Here is a 24,106-nt window from a genome sequence, read left to right on the forward strand (position 1 = left end):
GATTAAACCATATCAAAACCATTTATGTTGTACATTTTGTTGATCATTTTGTACAGTTTTATTTAGCGGCATGAACAGGCGTATAAATAGGTTGGATACCCCACAAAATGACTATCCCGAGATAAAATAAAATATGTGTGGTCGATCAAAAAAGTAAAAAACTTAACAAACAATAACCATAAGAAAAAAGTAAAAAATATCAGTTTATAAATCATTTAAAAAAACGTTAAGACTTTTGTATAAAATTAGTGTGTTTATATCTTTTAAAGAAACACCTTGTTCATTATTATTTATTACACGAAATAATCGTAATGGATATCACCATATGCCGTGCCGGATAAACAACGGCGGCCCCTCCCGCACATACATTATAATATTATGAAGTGTCGTCTATAAATCGACTGCGACCGTCGTAATAATACATTACGTTAAATGCATATTATAATATTATGTTATTATTACGGGTCGTATGAGAGTACCGTATAAGACGCATACATTCACATATATTATTATTATTTATTTTAAATTATAATATACCTAGGTGCATCGCGAGCGAAACGCGATTGCCATCGAATTATGTTTAATTTTTTTATTATTCGTATTTCTTACGTTTTCCGTGATGTTTAATAACGAAATAAAAATACCATTCTTCGCGCGTCCCGACCGGAGAACGTTGACGGACAGGTATCGCGTGACGACTTGACCGCCGCCGCCGCCCGCAACAGAAACAACAGATTCATGTGTACCTACCCATATATGTGTGTGTGTGTGTGTGTGTGTGTGTGTGTGTGTGTGTGTGTGTGTGTGTGTGTGTGTGTGTTATACTTTTTTACGTTGATTTCTGTGTATGATAATATAGAAATCGGAAAGAACCGTGCGTGACTTTTGGTAAACGATACGTAAGCGCGAAGAACACCAACAAATTACACCTATATACCTAGGTATATATTTTTATCGTGTGTGTTAGTGTGTGGCTTGGCGCCTTTATTAATCTGCCAAAAACAACGTTGAGTCGCGCATGTCATATATAAATAATATAATAATACACACCTGTAGAATATTATAATAATATTTTAACTGCGTTGTATATAGGTAGAGGTACCTAACTATTATATATTTATACTTCACATTGTGCATGCCGACGATGTATAATTTACGGACGTTTTGATTGTTAGCTCCGTCCGGTCAAGACATAATATTGTTGCATAGACTCCCACACACATATAGACAGCTGCTTCTAAAAGAAAAATGCGCGCACATAATAATCTATGCTCTCGCGTGGTAGTACTCGAATTGGAAAAAAATATAGCAGGGGGATGTAAAAATATAAAGGAAATTGCGAATATTGGAATTTTTTTTTTATTTAGATATCATTAGAGAGAGTGAGCTAAAATATTTTTTAAAAAAATGGATACTCCATCCCTCCACGTTCCCCTCCGATTCAAGCACAGTTATTGTGCGTGTAATATACGCTCAAGCTTGTCGGTTAAAGATCCATTGAGCCACAGAACACAAGTCGCTTAGTGGTGCTGCGTACCGCAGATATCTGTTCATATAATTCTAGACCGGTGAATTGATGACAATCTAGAGGGACGTATGAGTTGATTCCGTTTTATTTATATACCAGTGGAAAATTAGTAAAAATAAGTATTTATAAGGGGAATGCTCGAACGTACATTTCTTCAAAATGTTTAGCTTCCCTTCAAAAATCCCTTAGTATATTTTAAAAAAGCAAACACTGGCGATGATTGAAAACATTTGGTAACTAAATCAAAAAAGTTAAAATTGATTTCAATAGTTATGATGACTTAGGGGGGTATAAAGAATTAAAAAACACCGATTTACCAAATTTAATGATTAAAAAAATTTCGGAAAACTTGTCAACCAACCACCTCGTGTCGTATCCTGGGTAATAGGCTACAGTTCAGGGATCAAGTATATAATATTAAAATGTGTGCTAGGAATCAATTTATATTTCCCACAAAATAACTCGGGAATCAATAAATACTTAAAGTAAATCAGTGACTAAACTTACTTACACCCCACTTAGTGAGCCGCTTCTTTCACAAACTTGAATCATTCTGACTTTTAAAAAATGTAATTACAATTTTCATGGTTGTGCATAATTTTTTTTTTTAATTGTGTAGGTTATTACCATTATAGTACCATTATATAAAATAATAAAACAAAAACTAATACCACTGTAAAAATAATTATGTAATATTATAATAATATATAGTCACAGCCACGACAGTTAAAAATATTATATTTTGTGATAGACACTAATTTAAATACTTGACACGCGAATATGTCAAAGAACAAAAACACTGTAATATCAATTCATAATTCATATTTGTAATTCATAATACCTACCTATTATATAATTCAATAAATACACGGTATAGTACCATTTTTTTTTTTACAATAAATTTGTTAATTGTAAATCTATTGAAAATGACTTAGTCGTCAACTATATTAATTAAAGCATTTACATTAGATTTATAAAAATCACAATTATTCATATCCATTGATGACGATAAACAAGCACTCCGAAAACCAATAATTTATATATTCAAATCAAAAGTCAAATCCCGTACAGTAAAAAAATGAATTTTATTTTGTTCAGTATTTTAACAATTTATTTTATAAAAAGAAATCGTTTATTTTCAATATTTTTTAAGTGTGGTAAGAACAATTTATGTTGTTATCAATGCAATAATAATAATTCATAATCAAAACATTATCAATGGCGGAAAAAAATAGTTCAACATACTATATGTTATGATTTAAAATAACAATTAATCTCTATAATTTTAATAGCTAATAATAATAAATAAAAAAATACATAATTCTTACGTATATACTGAATTAACAGGAAGAAAATTCACACCTTTTCCTAGAGTTCGTTTACACTCGCGCACTCAGCCTGGCATCTTGTGTTTTTCTAGCATGTCTAAAAGAATTAAGTAGTGCATCAATTTGACAATTATACTGATCTATGTGTCTTTATAATGAAGACACACTACTTACATGCGCTATTTTTAATGACATCATTTACGATTGTCGATTAATTATTGTAAAATGATAAATTGATTTGTACATCGATATTACAACAACAAATAGGAATAGAATGCACAAAGAGATTTAGGCTTGCACATATCGTCTCCACTAGGAATAGTTTTTCGTAGGTATTCAATAATTTATCAATGAAATAAAATTTAACATATCCATTACAAAAACCAAGATAGCAAGTTTTTGATAGCCAATTATTTCACTTACAAATGAGAAAGTTCCCATATATTTTTACTTTTGAACTCTCCAAGTAGCAAGTGAAAATAATTTGCTACCAAAAACCATCCATAAATCGAAGCATTTTTACTGATCCAAAATGGTTTCACAAATACAAGAAAATTATTGAATTCAAAACACATATATTATTGAAAAAACAAAACATTCATCAATCCGCTCAGAAACTATAATATTATAACACAATAAACTATTTAATATATTCATTTTTCCGGATTAGCATATATTATTAAATCATCGGAATACGTTGTCGTACTCACAAAATATCATTCCTAACCAACTTTTATTATAAATAACTGTGGAAAACAGTAGCTCCTGGTGTTATGCTCTTTCGTCGGATGTTATGACTAATCAAATACTTTTTTTGTATGTTGAAGCATGCACGGTTATTCTCCAGTGTGTGTCCTACAGTGATTCGTTAAATTGCTATTATTTGAAAATGACTTATCGCACACGTCACATAGGTAAGGTTTTTCTCCAGTATGAATCGTCTGGTGCTTCTTTAGGTGGTTATTTTGAGTGAATGACTTATCACACACGTCACACTGGTACGGCTTTTCTCCAGTATGTGTCCTCCGGTGCTTCGTCAGACTGCTGTTAACTGAAAATGACATATCACACACGTCACAATGGTACGGTTTTTCTCCAGTATGTGTCCTCCGGTGCATTAGTAGACTACTGCTAATTGAAAATGACATGTCGCAAACGTCACAATGGTACGGTTTTTCTCCAGTATGTGTCCTCCGGTGCTTCGTTAAAATGCTGTTATTTGAAAATGACTTATCGCATACGTCACACATGTACGGTTTCTCTCCAGTATGTGTCCTCCGGTGCTCTTTTAGATTGCTGTTAGCTGAAAATGACTTATCACACACGTCACACATATACGGTTTCTCTCCAGTATGTGTCCTCCGGTGCATTGTTAGATGACTGCTAACTGAAAATGACACATCGCAAACGCCACAATGGTAAGGTTTTTCTCCAGTATGTGTCCTCCGGTGCTCTTTTAGGTGGTTATTTTGAGTGAATGATATATCGCAAACGTAACACTGGTACGGTTTTTCTCCTGTATGTGTCCTCCGGTGTATGGTTAGACTGTTGCTAACTGAAAATGCCTTATCGCACACGTCACAATGGTACGGTTTTTCACCAGTATGTGTCCTCCGGTGCACTGTTAGATTTCTGTTAACTGAAAATGACTTATCACATACGTCACATTGGTATGGTTTTTCTCCAGTATGTGTCCTCCGGTGTATGGTTAGATTGCTGTTAACTGAAAATGACTTATCACACACATCACAATGGTACGGTTTTTCTCCAGTATGTGTCCTCTGGTGCTTCGTTAGGTGGTTATTTTGAGTGAATGATGTATCGCAAATGTCACACTGGTACGGTTTTTCTCCAGTATGTGTCCTCCGGTGTATGGTTAGACTACTGCTAACTGAAAATGCCTTATCGCACACGTCACACTGGTACGGTTTTTCTCCAGTATGTGTCCTCCGGTGCTCCGTTAAAATGCTGTTATTTGAAAATGATTTATCGCATACGTCACACATGTAAGGTTTCTCTCCGGTATGTGTCCTCCGGTGCTCTGATAGATTGCTGTTCGCTGAAAATGACTTATCACATACGTCACACTGGTACGGTTTTTCTCCAGTATGTGTCCTCCGGTGCATGGTTAGACTGCTGCTAACTGAAAATGCCTTATCGCACACATCACACTGGTACGGTTTTTCTCCAGTATGTGTCCTCTTGTGCTTCGTTAGACTAGTATTTTGATTGAATGACATATTGCACACGTCACACGGATACGGTTTTTCTCCAGTGTGTATCCTCCGGTGCATTGTTAAATTGCTGCTAACTAAAAATGCCTTATCACACACATCACACTGGTACGGTTTTTCTCCAGTATGTATCCTCCGGTGCTTTGTTAGACTGCTGTTAGCTGAAAATGATTTATCACATACGTCACACATATACGGTTTTTCTCCAGTATGTATCCTCCGGTGCATTGTTAAATTGCTACTAACTAAAAATGCCTTATCACACACATCACATTGGTACGGTTTTTCTCCTGTATGTGTCCTCCGGTGCTTTGTTAGACTGCTGTTAGCTGAAAATGATTTATCACATACGTCACACATGTACGGTTTTTCTCCAGTATGTATCCTCCGGTGCATTGTTAAATTGCTACTAACTAAAAATGCCTTATCACACACATCACATTGGTACGGTTTTTCTCCTGTATGTGTCCTCCGGTGCTTTGTTAGACTGCTGTTAGCTGAAAATGACTTATCACATACGTCACACTGGTACGGTTTTTCTCCAGTGTGTGTCCTATTGTGATTCGATAAATTGGTATTTTGATTGAAGGGCATATCGTCACACGGTTACGATTTGTCTGCAGTATTTACCATGTAGTGTGCCCTCAGATGCCTAAGGCTAGTTAACGATTGATCACACACTTCACCCAGGTAAGTTTTCTTGGCTTCACGTGTCCTTTTTCTAGCTACTGAGTTTTGAGCTTCTTAGATTGATATTAATTGTTATTATTAGCTTTGTTAAACTTCCATAAATAATGTCACTAGTCAAAGTATGACATTGTCTAAATTTATTACACTTTTTTTTACAGAATAGTATATATTATAACAACGATTGTTACCAATATTTTTATTTATTTTTTTTTTTGTATAAAGCCAGTAGGTATATTAATTGTACGTAGTAACGATTAAAATATGTATATATTCAAAATTTAGATATTATCTAAAGTCATACGAAATCTCACAAAATTAAATGACATTTTCATAGTTTGATGTTTGCACATAAAGAATATATTAAGACACTTCGATACTTCCAGATTTTCACGACTACCAGTCGTTCACTGGTTTTCACCACGAATATTTTCTTAAATTGTTACGTTCTATATTATAATATAATATAACATGTATATATTTAGTTTGATTTATATGACCTGCATTTTCTGGAGGTTTTTAAATTAAAAGTAGGTATTATATTTTTAAATTCTGATAAGAGCGATGAATTTTTGGTTTTACAAGATTGACAATATTATTACAATCAGAAAAAGTACTTCAACCATCAAAATAGAGAGTGGCTTATGCAATAAATAACGGTAATGCATGACGTATATTGTATATTATATCCTTACGAGTTAGTTTTAATTTATTTTATTTTTTGTTTGTTATTATTATGGTTATGCGAAGGTGAAATATTTCAAACTTGAAACTTTCACCCTTCTTGAAATATAAAATTTTTTTTTAAACCATGTTTTTTAGTATGTTTTATAAAATCATCAATAGATGGTCATACTGATTTCATACCTGATTAGTGATTATTAATATTTAATTCCGGATCGTGATGTAAAGAAGATATTATATACATTTATATAAGAAAGATAATTATTGTGTAAATTTTAAATTTTTTATGTAAGACATTTTTCTATAGTATTTTTTTTTAGCACTTAACTAAGTGTTTACTTTGAACTTTCTAATTTCTACTATAGTTTTAAATTAAAATTTTCTTTTTATCTTTCATTAATATGTAATATTTCTAGAAAATTTCGTAGCAATTTTGTTGGAGACAATACCGTCTTGGGAATTGCATATTATTTATAATTAAATCGTATTTTCCGTGAAAAATCAATGACGCGGCATACGTAAATATCTCATATGCACTTGCTATTTAAATAATAGCTACTCATTATCACGTGATCCACAGATGCTGCAGGACATATTCTGTTTTTTCCACGACTCTCAGTGACAATTTCTATAACAATTGAAACTTACAATAAATTGACAACGATTTATAAATTATCGTTAACAACAAATCATTAACACCAGACCAATTTTATTTATTATTAATTTCCTTCTACTATATACCTAACGATATGCATTTTAGCTTATTAGATACAAAATTCATTTTCATGGGTAATTTTCTTCCTCAAAAGAAATTAGATATGTCATAAGGGTTTAGAAAAATGATCACACACTATAATCGTCCGGTACGTATAAAAATAGATGTGCAGGTTGTATGTGAGACCTGCGTGTAGGACTAGAAAACGAGTCGGTTAGATTATTTCCCAAATAATTCACACACTTAGACCAATAGATGGACACAGCTCATAATATTTATACATTTTGTGATATTACGGAATTCGGTTGGTAAACGATCTTTATATTGATTTGGTCACCAAAAATATGTGTCAGTATTGGATTTTCAATTGTTAACCAATTTTCAATGTGAAACAGTCATATTTACTTTATCGTAATATTAGGTACATGTATTTTATCATAGAAGTCAAAATACAGGATCGCCGTTTTTCGACTTTTGCATACTCACGTCGAATTAAAACTAATTTTTTTATAATATGTGTTAAATGCAAAACATTTAGATAATGATGGAAGTATTGCATTTAATAATAATGGTATAGTATTGAAATCAATACCGCCATATTTCAGCACAATTTGGCATTCTAAAGATAATAACATGACGTGTAGGTGGCATCTTAAAGTTAAACTTAAAAAATAGTAAAACATCACTATAGATACATGACATTGTTGGGTTTTGGAGAATAGGTTTTTCATAGTACTTGAAAACGTCACGTTGGGAAGCATGCCTTGTTAAATTTTTAATTTCAATTCTCTTATTGTTGTGTTCTCGTTTTAAACGGTATAAACGCGACAATTTGAGTTGTGGCCGCGGTCTCTTGGCCCACACCTGTGCGAATAACAACGACCGTCGTGCGTAATACGCGTGTTCAAAAATGAGTTTCCTAAATATTAATACATAATATTATAATATATCATGATACGCGTATGTGGTGGATGTTATGTTTTTTACAGACGATCAGTATAATGGCTGTATAAATATAATAATATATAATATTATTATCATTGTGTACGACGACGTGCGGGCCGTCGCCGCCGGACTAGGATTTTATAATAATATCATGTCCGAGGATCGATCGATACGTCCGATCGATAAACATCCGAGACGCACATAATACGCCTGTACGGTCGCACGGTACTGACGTAATATATTATATTATTAATATTGTATCAACAACTGCAGCCGTATAATGATGACGACCATCATCGTACCTATATATAGGTAATATAATGTATACCTATGTGGTACATATAGGTACCTACCAACTGTATGCCGCAGCATAGATCTCCGCGTGCTTGCAGTATAAATCGTATAATATTATTGTATTGGCTTCGAAGAACGCCGTTCGTATAATAAATATTATATACTGTATCACAGTGGGTACCGCGTGCTTGGCCGTGATGATAATAATAAATTAATAATATTATTATGCGAACGACAATAAAATATGACGGGGTCAATCGATTCGGTCGTATACCACTAATCACAATATGTATACCACTCGTGGTATACTACTATTATTGGTTATTTCAATTCACAGTACACATAACCGCCTATAATGTTGACAACAAATACCTATTATATATAGGTCATAAAACACAATGTTAAGTCATCAAAATATTATAAGCTAAACAATTTTACTTGTACAAAAATACTTGTAAGATTTCTCACAAAAAAATTATTAAATTGCCACTTCTAAAAATCAGTTTTTAAAATTTTAACACATTGTCCTACACTTCCCCTCCCACAACTTTCTTCAATCAATAAATTAATTAACTCATTAAAATCTATTTAATTAATTAATTTAAGACTCCACTGCCGAAAAAAAATTGATTTGAAAATGTTAGAAACCAATAATTTACAATAATTATTGATTTGCTAAATATTGCTATATTTTTCAAACAGATTGGCCAAAGTAAGGTCAAACTTCACAGAAATGTTATGATTAAAGTCATCGTTACGCGTGTTATGCGTCGAAGAGTTAACGAAAACCAAAATTAAACAAACAATTGGCACCACAGCTAAGGCTTTGAAGTTATCAATAAGATACATCAATCGTTGGGTGTCGTTTTGAAAAGAAATCCAGTTTTTAACAATAATTATTAATCTAGAATTCGGGACTTTTTGCATTTGCATATTTTTCTGCGATGATGGCAGAATATTAGGTATAAGATAGTAATTTTGTGAAATGGTTAAATTAAATACAAAGTTTAACATAGCATATTTCGTTACATATTTTACTACAAAAAAATGTATATTATACACAGTTAAGCATTTTTATCTTATAAATATTAAATACTGCTTCAGCCAATTATTTTTTTGTAACTTTTATCATTATTTAATTCATCATATTCCAATAATTTTTTAGCGATGTAAGTCCTAAATTTTCAACTAAATATAGATATCAAATAAATTTTTAATAATAATAAATATTTTAATTGTTTTTGATCACCAATATTTGTTTGTATAATTATTATTAAATAAATATCAATAAAATGGCAGCATATTTTAGAGATATTTTGATAATTTTAGTTGCATATTTTAATGTTATTCAAATTCAAATTATAAACTTATAAAGTAAAGTGAGTTTTGAATGAGTTTGAACAGAAAATTAACTCATGTTCTCATTTATAAAATTAAAGTTTTATAATTCAAAATATATAAAAAAATATGGTGATTAACTGATTACAAACTGGGTGCAGTTTACACTACAATTTTGTTACCCAGACAATAATCCAGGCACAATTTGTAAAAAAAGACTGTTTGGTCGCAGTTGACGTTAAGAATCTACAATCATTTTTAGGGAAAATTTATCCCCAAATTAATCCAATTATGCTGCGTATGTGGGTTGGATTATATATAATATTTATACGTACATAAAATACTATTTTAATAAATTACCATAAATAATAGTTGTACAGTGAACACTACTACCGAATAGTACTGGTCACGCTGCCTACTTTAAACAAGGACATTTTTTTTTTTTAAGAAACTATTTTGCCTATGTACAAATGTCAAATGAAAAAACAAAAAACAAAAACAAGTACGGTCATAATAATTAATACGTAATAAGTTAATATTATTAAATAGCTTTTCCGAATTTTAATATTTGACGTTGGCTATATTATTGAACAAAATTAGAAATTTAGAAATATTCCATCGATATATTATACTGCTCATCAGATACTATATTATATATTGGTACACATTTTTTGAGGATTTATGGTCCGTTTATATAATTTAAATGAAAATAACCGGTTTCTCCTCATTATGCATATAGTAATACAGTAATCGCTTAGATTAGATAATATAGATTGCTCTGAAAAAACCTTGATCATTTACTATCTTTCTTAAAAATTGAAAAAAATATAACCATTTGGTAAAATAATAATTTTTATTTATTTCACTTTTTGGTTTTTACAGCATAATCAATAAAATACCTAAATATATTTTTTTTTAATGTTCCTCGCATATTTACCGCATTGGTAACATTTTTACTAACTCGTTTTTTTTCAAAATCTGATTTTTTTTAAATTGTTACTGCTTGTTCATTAAACAGGCAGTTGTAAAACTAAGCTTAATAAATTCCTTCATAAATATATACATTTTGAAGTTATAATTGCCAGTTTAGTATAATAATAACAGATTAACATTCTTAAATCACAAAATCTCATCTAGTCATGATTAAATGTGCCGAATTAATTACATAATACATATATCTGGATGAATGATAATGAATACCACTGTTCATTATGATCCGTATATAATACACTAGCATTTTAAATGAAAATTATTAATCGTTAATTTATTGTTATTTGTCACACAGTAAAACCGTATCCAATAAAACTGAAAAAATTGTCAAGGGATTTTCGAAGAACCACCTATGCTTTTGACGCTGTTGCCAAAAAAAACTGTTCCTTTAGAAGGTAACATACATGGAGGTTACACAAATTTCATATGCCTGAAACTCACGAATACAAAAATTATATCATTTGACAGCAGTTTTAAAAAGTGATGAGCCATAAACGCATATAAGGTGTTATTGGTTAGAGATCTCAAAGTATTACACCTTTTACTCTTTAGTGAATTAATTTATTTAAACGATAAATAATCTTTGAAACGGTATCTAAGGCATGTATAATAATATAATACTCGCGTGACAAAAAAATTGAAACTACCACCACCAGATATTATCACTGGTGGTGCGAAAGTACAATATTGTCCCCTCCCCCATCTAAAATTAAAACCTTCACTTTTAAATCGGTTGGTTCTTGGACACATTTGACACGCACATTATTATCATTATATCTAGAACTCGAAAGTTGTAGGAGTTGCATATTTTTCTACATGCTCTCGATTTGCGCAGAAGAAGCTATTCTATATTATATAACGCACTTAAAAATCGAAAATTTAAAGTACATATTACCTATATGTCAAATCTACAAATTAAGTTCATAACTACGAAAAACGTATGCTTTTTTATTTTACGACCTACATATTATTTTAGTACAGAACTTCATAATTATATAATATTGAAAATATATTTTTATTTATACCTACTTTATTGAGTTGCCAATAATATTTTTTCAGCTTAATAATTAACAACGCCAACCAGTTCCTTACACACTATATCTTTCATCTTCGTTTTTAATTTATTTAATAAATCAATTTTAAAATATATAGAAATATATACTTATTAACAAATAACAATATAAAAATGTTAACAAATAATAATTTACCTACTTCCTTAAACATTATCAACTGAATTTTTATTTTTTGCACAATATTTAACATTTTTGTCTGCTTTTTTTTAGATTTTTTTGTGCACATTTTGTCTATTTTAGCTTTTATTACTCTCGAGACTTAACTTATATTGGTTTATTGTTTAGTTATTACTGTTATAGGTACCTATTATTTAGTATTTTTAAATCATTGAGAAATTTCACCATTCAGAAGTCCAGATTACTGATTTTTTTAGTACATTGTTTATACTATATTGGCACTCGGTAGTAATTTATCATTGCAGTACTGATATAATCGTATGTATATAATATAATATTATCTATATATCGTCATTGTCAAAAATTATTTTTAACATAGTTCCAAGTAAAGAAATACAACTTAATGGTACTTTAATACCAATTAATTAGTTTAGTCGATTAGTTTGTTGATTAATTGCATTCCTACTGTAATATATTTTGTTTAGTTATAACAATAAGTTAAAATTAAAAAAAAAAAAATGCACAATAGTTCCTAAGTTATTTTGTTATTTAATGAGTTTGTTTTTGTCTATAATATTATTAATACAAGGTAAGTATGTCATCGTTTCAATGAAAATAATAATACCTATTTATTTTGTACTCGAGTATTGCTCAGAGTCCTCTTATACTATCAAGTATTACTAAATTATTTTCCATTTTCGACTTAGGTAAATCGTCATAACCTTTATATTTGTTAATCCCTCCACCCCCCAACATCCGGAAACCAAGAGCAAAATAGTTTCTACGCCTTTGCTCGCGATTTACGACTACGCGTAGTGCAGACGTTGACTTTGCCGGTGACGTAGCTGTGGTAACTGGTAGGTACCTCTAATCTGTGACAGACCGCGTATGATAATAATAATATGATGAAAACGATAGTAATAACAATAACGGCGCGGCGGCGGCGATTGGTGGGCACCGAAAAAACCGACAAAAAACTCCGTCAGATGTATTATTATCCGCAGGTACGCGGCGGCGGCAATGATGAACTGCCGTTTTGCAATGCTAAAATAAAAAAAATAATAATAATAAAAAGACTTATACTTATGGATTGTAAAAAAAAAAAAAGAAATAGCTAGTTTTTGCATTTAAAAACGTACACACACACACGGCGGAATATTAATGAACATTGGCGCCCTACGCCGTTCGTGTGTGTTGTGTGTGGTCTGCTCGTGTGTAGGCGCACTTGCGCGTGTGTGTGTTGTGCACACAATAATATTATGTATATCGTGTGCGCGTGTGTGCCGAATCCGCCGCCGCCGCCGATCATCGTCATCAGCTCATATCAAAACTGGACTTTTGATTAATAGTCTCAATTATGTCAGAGACAAATAGTTCGCGAACGGGTTTGCATTTGGGGGTTTTTTTTATTTTATTTTACCCAGCTCCGATGTCTTCCGCGATTCCGTCTCATCGACTGCTCCGAGCGCGCGCAAGAAAAAAAAAATCCGTCATATCGAAATATGTTCGGTCTGTGACATTGTTGCGCTGGCGTTTTTTTTTTTTTTTTTTTTTTAATTTAGTTTTTCGTCCATCATCATCATCATCTCGTCGTCTGAGTCGTAGGCAGGCAGGTATAGGTATGACGACAGAAAAATAAAATATTATAGTTTTGATACCGAGAACCGCGCTCGGTCGCTCTCTCGCCGTTATAACATATATCATAACCAAGGTTTATTATTTTTTTTTTTGTTTCTGTCGTCTTTGTTTCGTGTGTGGTAATTATAAATTCTTCGGGAATGTTTTGCCTTTTCTCTAATCAGTCGCATACATCTTATTAGTTATTATTATTATTATTGTTGTGCGCGACCCGTGGTACAGGTATAATATTATTGTACCTCGAATGAAATACATGCTGTTGCAGTCGTCCGTGTGTACGCGCGAACAGACGATGGGCACCGAGATACCACCACGGCGGGGGCAAACGCTGTATTCTGTTTAATGATGCAACTATTAACGGATAATAGTAATAATAATAATTATTATTATTATTATTATTATTATTATGAGCAACAAATACCGATCGCGCGCGTCGCACAGAAGCCATATTATAATAATAATAATAATAATAATTTATGTATGCAGCGGGTCGTGTCCGCGATAATAACTCGCCGCTGCATCGGTAATTAAAATCGATTTTTAACTGGTAAACGAAATCCGCGTCGTCGTATTATAATATAATATAGGTACACCGCCGTGCATGTATAATTCAGTGGCGTAGACGTGAATTAAACGTAGGTACCTATAGGTTCGTTTGCAGACGTACAAATGTCCAAGAAACTAATCAGCTTTTTGTAATAAGTATAATAATGCTAGTTTATGCGGTATTCGTGTTTGTATCCACTCGTTTTTTCAACTCTAATGAGTAATATTATGTGTAGGTACCAATATCGAGGAGTTTGCAGTGAAGGCAATTAGGAGGGGTCTGACTACAACGCCTAGGCTGTGATGTTACTATTGGGGAGGATACCCACCCCCCCCCCCCCCCCCCACTCACAAATATTCAAAGTAATTGTAACGTGTATTTTGATTAACATTATGATAAAACTGTGACGAAGTTATAACCCATCTTCATGACTAGTGGACGTGACGGTAGCGCCATATAACTATAAATCATAATACCTGTGAGATACCACTAAATTGAAATACTCGAATTTTCAATTCTTTAAAAATCATTATTAAGTCGGAGATGACCGTTAGATCACCAGTATTATACGATCGGCAACTGCGTTCAGTATCTCACATGTCATATTTTCTATATTATGTCAAGTCTATAAAGTGTAGTAAACCAAATGACAAATCTCCAATATATTACAGTGCGGGTATTATAACAATATTATGATAAGACCAGACAATTGATAAATAATTAAAACTGACTGATCGACGATATGACATTATCACAACTCACAAGACACAAGGCGTGCGTAGGATAATAAAACATTTTTCAATCAGCGAAAGAAGATCCAAGTATAATATATTTGTGAGTGCCTATCTAACTTTGTCAAAATTTTAACGTCAAATATCAAGAAAAAAATTGTGCAAATTACCAAGGTACGTATTCTCGATATTTTTAATTGTTTTAATAATAACTTCTGAGGAACCTTGTACTTATTACATTTTCAAGCTTTTTAACCAAAAATCAAAATGTTATCAGAAATCGAAAAAAAATGTGTGTCAATAAAAGTCCTGAGTGTAGTGCCTAAATATCTCAGCTCAAAAAGTCTATGAATATTACTCAAGAAAATACAATTGTAAATATTTAGTGAACATTCCAAGTATACTTATACCTATCATGGCTATTCAAATACAACAAAAAAACAAAATCGATTTTGTCAAAAATTGGAGTTGAATAAATATTCCTATTTTCATTAATATATTTGATATTCTGAGTAGAGCGATGAAAGTATTGATCTTACAATGATGTGCGTTTTTTTTTCTGGATGTCATCACATATATTGGAGCAGTAAAAATTATTCTACTTTCAACATTGTGGGTGGTTTCTGGTAAAAAATTATATCTAGTTGGTGACAAATAACTATGACTCTTTTTGAATTAGGTGGGTAAGTACTATAAGTACCTTTATAGACGTATGAAATTTTGAATTTTTTTTAGTCTTATTAGTTATTACTATAAAATGTTGATAAAAATGTTTCGCTCGATCAAAAAGTTTGAAAATTGAATTCAAGGTTCTTAAAAAATTATTCATACACCAATTTAAAAATATATATAAAATACTTTTAGAATACGTTTGTAAGTTAAAATGTCGATAAAATTCATCAAAATTGCAGAAATTTGTAGTTAAAAATTCATTCCTAAGATTTTAAAATTGAATAAAAGGTTCCTCGAACGTAGCATATAAGTTTTTTTAATGAGCGTCTTAAGTTTAAATTTTGACAAAATTGGATATTCGCGCGTAAAATAACGATTTTCTTATTTTATAATTCAAAAACGAATAACTTGAAACTTGAAATTTTATTCCTTCACGTTTTGACAAAAAAAATATTCACTTGAACAAAAATCTTGAAATGTAATACAACATTCAGCATAAGTTATTATTATAGCTATTTTAAAATATAAAAGATATTTAAACACGATTTTTTATGATTATTTATTGTTCAAATGTTGACAATCTAAATCAAAATCACGAAAGTCAGCAAATTATTTTGTACTTGGTTAAAATGTATTCGATAAAAAATATATACAAAGTTACATTGTTAAGGCCTGACGATTTAATATATGATTCCTCATAAGTTGTCCTGGTTACATACAGACACCAAACAATCTAATAAATGATAAATAATAAAAGGATTTTAGTTATATTGTTGTAGTTAAAAATTTGATTCGTGGATACTTGAAACTTAAAGGTATATTTTTTACACAAAATGACATTTTTAAATGCAATGCTTTTGGCAAATATTAATACAACCTACCGTATTACTAATAGTAAAATAAATTACATACTTTAATAGTAATATAAAATATACATAATAATATATAGGTTGATCGTTTTTCGTATGCAATGATAAATTGATTTAATATTGAATTCAAATTTAACACATACATTGCACAGCTTCCTTAATACTCAATTACGGAAAACATTCGACACCTACTTTAAAGAAATGGGTTACCTATTTTCCAACTGTTCTTACATTGAATTTTCCACGTTTTCTTGATAGATCTGTAATTATAAACGTTTGTTTTATTGTTCAAAAATTGAAAATGTACTAATATTTTACTTGCTTTAACGACTAGGCATAGCTATAACTTGTGTTTCATAAATTTTAAATTATTGAGATTGGAATTAGTACAAAATATATTTGCTAAACGATTTTCAATTAAAAATGGTAATGTTGAGTTTTCTGGGGAGAATGCGATGCAAGAAATATTATTTAGAGATAATTTGATTCTACGAATGTGAATAGGAGGTTCTCCAGAAATGGATAAAATGATTGGAATGCATCGAAATGCTCCGGTTGTAACTCTTAAACCACTGTTATGAATTATATCAAAAGTTTTTTAGAATATTAGGGTTGGAGTTGGTATAACAGATTGATTCATAATTTAATTTAGATCTAACGAAATATATATATATATATATATATAAATTGATTAAGACTTTCTGATTCTGCGCTCCATTCAATGAGGCTCAAAGTTTTTAACTTACTTTTAGTTACGCTTGTTTTGGTCTTAATTATATGAGGTTTCCAAGTAAGTTTGCTGTCAAAAATCAACCCTAGAATTTTCCACAATGGGAAAAGATGTGTTTCCCAAAAATAACTTTGGTTTTGAATTTTTGCTTCTTTTCTGTAAGCATGATACATTAGGTTTTTTCAGGTGAGAAAATAAAACCTGAATGGAAGCACCACTTGGCCATGTCATTTAGGTAATCTTGAAGAAGACACGTCGTTTAATGTTTTCTCTTTGTGATAAATACGAGTGTATCGTAGGCCTTAGCTATGTCAAAACACACTATTTCGAGGGTTTGTTTATTTTTTATTGCATTTTCAATCTCTGATTGAATTTTTATTAATTAATAGTTAGTTCCGCGGTGGTATCTGAACCCATTTTGGTCTGGGCTTAGATAAACCGTTCGATGAACCACATAAGCCTTAGGTTGATTACTTTTTCCATGAGTTTAAACATTGTGTTAAGTAGGGAGAAGGTCGGTATCCTGATGTGTTAAACCTGTCTTTTCTTCTTCGGGAATGGGAATGATACAACTGTGCTTCCAGCTAGGGGGTATGATTCCGGAGTTCCATATTAAATTGAAAATTTGTATTGATATGTTTTTCCGATCTTGGGTAAGTTATGTAAAAAGGAGAAAGGTATACCATCCGGTCCTGGACTTTTTCTGTTACACTTGGATAATGCAATTTCAAATTTTGAGATAGAGCTTTCCGAGGTAATGATAATTTGATAACTGTTGAGGTTTTGATATTGGTGAGGAGTGTCGAAATGCCATAGATGTCCTTGTTTTTCCTTTACTGAGAAATTCATTATCATATCAATATATATTTGGTCACTGCTATTGTCTCAAAAATACCTGGCTAATTTATCAGCAACAGTTTAATAGTTTGGTAAGCTTGGATTTTATATATTGATCGTTTATCAATGGTTTGACTTGTCCAGTAATTTTTTGAAGTGTGAGGATGTCAACACTGACTTCCTCGCACAGAGAATGGATATTGATGGATTTATTAGTGAAGTTCTCCATTATAATATATATATATATTGAGAATAAGATATAGGGATTTCTGTATTATTTGAAAAAAACTTTCAGCGGGTTTCAGTCCTTCATTAAGTTTTGTGTGAATATTTTTGAGTGAGCTGCTTTTTTTTTAAGTTTTTTGGATGAGTCAAATGGTTTATCTTTTGTTTTGTTTAAATCTAATAGATTTTCTTTTATGGTTTTGGGCTGTTATGGATTCTCATTAATCTGTTGTTCGATATGGTGGGGCGTGACTGATGAAGATTAAGCGTTCTTGGTGAAAGTGGAGATCTTTTGGTTGGTTCATTTGGGGTACATGTTACGTCATTAGGCTCGAGTGGTATTATTAGGTTGTTACTGTCCTGGATGATATTTGTTTTTTCTTAGGTTGGAATTATCTTTTGGGTGTTGTTGAGGTTGGTACTGTTATCCTGGGTGTCGTTTACTTTCTCATAGGTTGGAATTTTCTCTGTTTTTTCTTCTATTGTTGGTTTGTGTGTATTATATATATTAATAAACAAGATATGTTCTTTTTTGCAGTGATTATAAGTGTGTCCAGTTTGTTTGCATGTGTAGCACGTGAACGAACCGTCAGTTAAGAATATTCTGAAGTATGTATTGTCATATTTGATTATCAGCGAACCAGGTACATTTGCTACATCATCAGGGTGTATATATATATACCTATCTTCTAAAGCTGCTGTTGTGGAGGAGCTCATCTTGGAATCCAGCATTTAAAAATGATATTGGAGTTAGTGTCTTAATACTTTAATAGTAAGTGTTCAGCGATTACTTCGTGTGTTACTATCGTGTGGGCATTTGATATTATAAATCTTTTAGCTGGGTTTACTAAGCGTCGAAATGGAATTTGATTTTCGTTTACTGATATAAACGAATGGTTTTATATCAGTTCATCAATAATATTTTTGTCTCTTAAATATATACGAAATCTGTTGTTTGATATTGTGATATTTTTAGGTGGTGTATTTTTGCCAAATGCTTTAACGTCTATTTGCTGTATTTCGTTTATAGTGTTAAGTACAATGGCTTGTTCTTTTTTTGGGAAACATTGTGTTGGCTGTTGTTTCAAAAAAGGTTTTTGAGTTGTTTGTTTTTGGTAGTGGTGTGAGTTGTAATAATTCTTGATTATTCATGTTGGATTAATATCCGTGGAGTTTGTATTGATGTAATTGGTCGCAGTGTACCAACGACCGATGTAATTAGGCTAGCGATTACGAGTAAGATAAGATTACATACCTTTTTCGCTGTTAAAGGTTGTGTGCGTGTATATGCAGGTACTGCTATCGGAAGCTAAGAAATACGGAACACACGTGTGCTTGGGTCGGTCAAACACGTACTGTATTCCAATTATTAAACACACACAATTTATTAACAATATCACGTATACCCTAGTACTTACGTACCACGACTCCCCGGCTTACTCTTCCTTTCGCCATATATATAACTTACATTTTAGTTGCCTCAGCAAATTTTCTTCACTAGCCTACATTATAAATGTATCGTCACCTATCACTTATTGACTATGCTTAAAATTATACTATTTGTCATTTTATTACCTACTTGTTATCTTAACCTAATTTGTTGGAACGCATGATTATGCATAATACAACATGAATTAAGTTGGGTGGAGGGCAGATCTATGCATGGTTTATGTCGGATATTTGTGTGGTGCGCTGTGATGCCTTGTAACGGGGTACATAGCCGCACGGTGTAGTGCCTTGTACCGTTACACGACTTTTCAAACTGCGTTCAAGTATCCAATAAGTACAGTAAGAAAAAGATAGGTCTATTTTAGAAGGAACTTAGCCGGTTTGAATGCCTTTAATATTATAAAAGCCCTACAAAACGACAAATTAAAACGGAAAATGATTCGTTTATTTTCATGAATTTTAGTCATTACTTCAAACTGATAGAATATATTTAAGTATCGTGATTTGCTGTTACATTCATACATCATGCTAAACTTACTTATATTTTTAATCTGGCGTGACGCCGATTATTGAACGAATAATATATTATAAATAACAATAGTATCTATCAGTTTGGTCGCAATCACATACTGAATAGAGTTTTGACCTTTTTTGGCATGTATGCGAAAAACAGTAAGCGTGCGCCCACGTTCAGTCGTCTAATCCCCACTGTAAGTGAATTGATTATCACACTTGGTTTTTGCTTTGTGTCCTTGCTTCTTTCGTTTCTCACTTGTGTGCATCCGTAAGTGAATCGCCAGAGTGTAACTTCGAGTGAACGACTTATCACACACACTGCATGGATACGGTTTCTCTCCTGTGTGCATCCGTCTGTGCTTTGTCAAAGTGTCATTATTCCCGAATGACTTGTCACACACGTCGCATGAGTATGATGTCTCCCCTGCGTGCGTCCGAATGTGATATTTCAGACTACTTTTTTGAGAGAATGTCTTATCACACACGTCGCATGGATACGGTTTCTCTCCTGTGTGCGTCCGAAGGTGATATTCCAGAGTACTTCTTCGAGAGAATGTCTTGTCACACACGTCGCATGGATACGGTTTCTCTCCCGTGTGTATCCGTTTGTGCGTTGTCAAAGTATCATTTCTCCCAAATGACTTTTCACACACGTTGCATGAATACGGTTTCTCTCCTGTGTGCGTCCGAATGTGATATTTCAGACTACTTCTTTGAGAGAATGTCTTGTCACATACGTCGCATGGATACGGTTTCTCTCTTGTGTGCATCCGTCTGTGCTTTATAAAAGTGTCATTACTCCCAAATGACTTGTCACACACGTCGCATGAATACGGTTTCTCTACTGTGTGCGTCCGAAGGTGATATTCCAAAGTACTTCTTTGAGAGAATGTCTTGTCACACACGTCACATGGATAGGGTTTCTCTCCCGTGTGTATCCGTTAGTGAGTTTTCAAAGTGCTATTTCTCCCAAATGACTTTTCACACACGTCGCATGAATACGGTTTCTCTCCTGTGTGCGTTCGAATGTGATATTTCATAGTACTTCTTTGAGAGAATGTCTTGTCACACACGTCGCATGGATACGGTTTCTCTCCTGTGTGCATACGTCTGTGTTCTATCAAGTTGCTACCATAACTGAACGATTTGTCACACACGTCACATGGAAACGGTTTCTCACCTGTGTGAATCCGTATGTGCTTTGTCAAAGTGTCATTACTCCCAAATGACTTGTCACACACGTCACATGAATACGGTTTCTCTCCTGTGTGCGTCCGAAGGTGATATGCCAAAGTACTTCTTTGAGAGAATGTCTTGTCACACACGTCGCATGGATACGGTTTCTCTCCCGTGTGTATCCGTTTGTGCGTTGTCAAAGTGCTATTTCTCCCAAATGACTTTTCACACACGTCGCATGAATACGGTTTCTCTCCTGTGTGCGTTCGAATGTGATATTTCATAGTACTTCTTTGAGAGAATGTCTTGTCACACACGTCGCATGGATACGGTTTCTCTCCTGTGTGCATACGTCTGTGTTCTATCAAGTTGCTACCATAACTGAACGATTTGTCACACACGTCACATGGAAACGGTTTCTCACCTGTGTGAATCCGTATGTGCTTTGTCAAAGTGTCATTACTCCCAAATGACTTGTCACACACGTCACATGAATACGGTTTCTCCCCTGTGTGCGTCCGAAGGTGATATGCCAAAGTACTTCTTTGAGAGAATGTCTTGTCACATACGTCGCATGGATACGGTTTCTCTCCCGTGTGTATCCGTTTGTGCGTTGTCAAAGTGCCATTTCTCCCAAATGACTTGTCACACACGTCACATGAATACGGTTTCTCTCCTGTGTGCGTCCAAAGGTGATATGCCAAAGTACTTCTTTGAGAGAATGTCTTGTCACACACGTCGCATGGATACGGTTTCTCTCCTGTGTGCGTCCTCCAGCTACCAAGGAGAGTGCTCATTTTATTTACGGTCATAAAGCTATGCATTTTGTCCCACCTATTATTTCGGGTTACGATGCTAAAGATTAGTTTTATCAAAGAATATTCATAATATAATATTCTAATACACTGTCAGATTTTTTTTCAATATGTATAATATACAATTGGTAGTTAATTGTTGTAAAATGACGTAGCAACTAGTAAACTAGATTATATTATATGGTTTCGGTAATACGTTTGATTATTAAGCCAGTATTTGTTAAAATCACTTTTAAAATATTACTTAATTAAAAACAAAATTAGGAATCGAAAGAATTAAGAAGATTAATGTAACTTTTGAGACTTAATAATACTGCGTGTCGCTTTTGGGTATGATGCTGAAAATCATTAGGTGTCATCTAGAATCTAGATAATATGAATACAAATGTATTATTTCCACGTGGTTTTATAATAATTCTCCTGTTGGACAGATGAATATCTTTTACAATGATGTGTGTTAGTATGAGTTTCAAAACATCTCAGCTCTTTGAAACAGTGCAGTATTTAATTAACTGTCTACTCCGTGAATAAATAACTCATGTATCACGTCTGTTATATATTGCATATTAATAATTATATATTTACATAATAGTGGGACCGCAAGTGTCGTGGGTGCGTTGACCGGGCTTAAAAAAGCGAGCCAAGCAGACGAGAGGCTTATGCACGACTGACCAATGGAACGGTCCTAGTTACAATATGGGAGTGTTGATTTTTCCGGGTAAATACAGAGATATGGGATGGAGTTAATCACCGGTAGCGCGTAACTTATATAAGCGACTACAGCCCGGTGGACTATACTCGGAGCGGTGATACTTTCAGAAGTGGCCGGGGAGAGTGTGGTGATGCTGTCAACGAAGCTATTAGACTAGTACCCAGTACTCCACGTCACTGATTAAGGCGTTGCGGGTGGCGATCGTCCGTCCGGGGTGCTATGTGTTGACAATCAGAGCGGCACAGGTGGATATGCGGCGTGCCGGCGTCTGGTTACGTCGATACTCGTGCGGCTCAACTACGATGCTTCTCACTGTTTGGCCGGAGTTCCGTCCATTGTTGGCTGGAATCGTAGGCGTCGTTATCCGTCAGCTGGCTGGATGGTTTCGGTATCGGCACTGGTGTGGCTGTGATTTACGCCATGCTGTTCGATCTCTTCTATGATCGGTTCTGGTAGGTTAAGCTCCTTAAATTTGCTTTGGTAGTTGTCTGTTCTACAAATCTTCAAATCTCTGTTGTAGTTGTGTGGACGGTGAAGAATGAAGGAGGACTGATGATGGTTTGGTAAAAACGTCCAGTATATTATATACTATTGACCGTACCGATTTGTAAACCACGGGTGAGCCGCTGCGTGTTTCTTGTCGGTACGGTTTTCCTCATCGTTTGGTCAGTTTTTGAATCACGGCCATGGGGAGGGTACTGTTTTCTTCATTATCCTCTATACATGACCGTACTTGCGGGGTTCATATAACCCAAGAGGGGGTTTAGAACTAGTCCCTGAGCCCTCCTTGTGGTGTGGTTTGTGTGTTCTGCGCTGGAAAGGTGGTCCTGAAAAGGACCGTTTTCCTTATGTGACGGTGTGTACTGTTACATCTTTTGAGCTACCTATTTATAGACACTTCAAAGATTTTTTCTATAAATATGAGTAAAAAACGTTCACTCCGTCTAAAAGCTTTAAAATTCAACACAAGGTTCCTTATAAGTTGTTATTACTGTAATTAAAAAAAAAGTTGAGCGTAATCACACAAATTTTTTTTATGAAAGCCTGAATTATAATTTGGACAAACTGGATATTGAACAATTTTTCTTATTTTGTTGTAATTTAAAAACGAATATTTACGGATACTTGAAATTTGACTAGATGTTTATTTTAGCATTTTCTATACATAGTATACATTTCAATATATTTGGTCTTAATTTGAGCAATTAATAGATATTCGAAATTTTGGAATTTGTTTGTATAGTGTATAAGTTTGA

The 24,106-nt window shown here is 33.1% G+C and overlaps 1 pseudogene; it reads right to left on the bottom strand.

Annotated features, from left to right (window-relative positions):
* Positions 1-3,692: 3,692 nt before the first annotated feature.
* On the bottom strand, positions 3,693-22,147 carry LOC132950386 (zinc finger protein 271-like; annotated as a pseudogene).
* Between the last annotated feature and the right edge of the window lie 1,959 nt (positions 22,148-24,106).

Source organism: Metopolophium dirhodum, chromosome 1, assembly GCF_019925205.1.
Source record: "Metopolophium dirhodum isolate CAU chromosome 1, ASM1992520v1, whole genome shotgun sequence".
Classification (NCBI taxonomy): domain Eukaryota; kingdom Metazoa; phylum Arthropoda; class Insecta; order Hemiptera; family Aphididae; genus Metopolophium; species Metopolophium dirhodum.